At 36.9% G+C, this 765-nt stretch overlaps 1 pseudogene; it reads right to left on the reverse strand.

Annotated features, from left to right (window-relative positions):
* The window catches only part of LOC107576052 (G2/M phase-specific E3 ubiquitin-protein ligase-like), a 6,770-nt pseudogene that overhangs the window by 3,691 nt on the left and 2,314 nt on the right, over positions 1-765 (reverse strand).

Below are 765 nucleotides of genomic sequence, written 5' to 3' on the forward strand. Positions count from 1 at the left end.
TTTTTTCGTCCATCTGGGCCTGCAAGCATTGCAGATTTTTCCATTTCTTCCATCAGCAAACTAAGGAACTCCCTCCTTGGGCCTCCCAAATCCACAGCCTCTTCAAAGTTTCCACATTCATCAGAAAATCGGACAGAAATTCTCCTGAAGGGATCATAGGATTTTCGTCCAAATGCTCTGAATGCACCATCTAGTACATTTTTTCGATTAATGTTGAATCTGCAGTTTAAGTTGTAGTTTATTTCTTGCCCAAGCTCCAAAAGTATCTCCTCTGTAGAAGAGACAAGGTCCTCCAAATTCCTAACAATGTTATCATACAGCAGTCAGCCAATAAGTAAACAACTAATCAAAATAAAGTTTTCAAATACAACTAGGTCACATAAAATTAAACAAAGCAACAGTTTCAAAATATAATATCTACTTACATGACTTCAGAACCATCTTGCTGTTCTTGGTCATCTGGCTCAGGTAAATCATTTTCTGGCATTATGTTAATGTAGTTGGTGTATATTTCTGGTCCAGGATCCATTATTTCTGAGGCAGTCTCACTGTGAATCGAGTACACTTCTTCTTGAGAACCAGAATCCATGATTTCTAAGTCAACCTCACTGTGAATTTCATCTGAAATCATAGATTCCATTATTTCAAGGTCATCTTGAAACTCACTAGGGCCTGGCAAAAGAACTGGATTTTGCTGGTGGAAGATGGCCTGAAAAAATAAATATAAAAGATTACATTGGCATTTATGGAAGATGATTTTTTTTT

The sequence above is a fragment of the Sinocyclocheilus grahami genome, unplaced genomic scaffold, assembly GCF_001515645.1.
Source record: "Sinocyclocheilus grahami isolate Dianchi unplaced genomic scaffold, SAMN03320097.WGS_v1.1 scaffold3155.1, whole genome shotgun sequence".
NCBI classification, from domain to species: domain Eukaryota; kingdom Metazoa; phylum Chordata; class Actinopteri; order Cypriniformes; family Cyprinidae; genus Sinocyclocheilus; species Sinocyclocheilus grahami.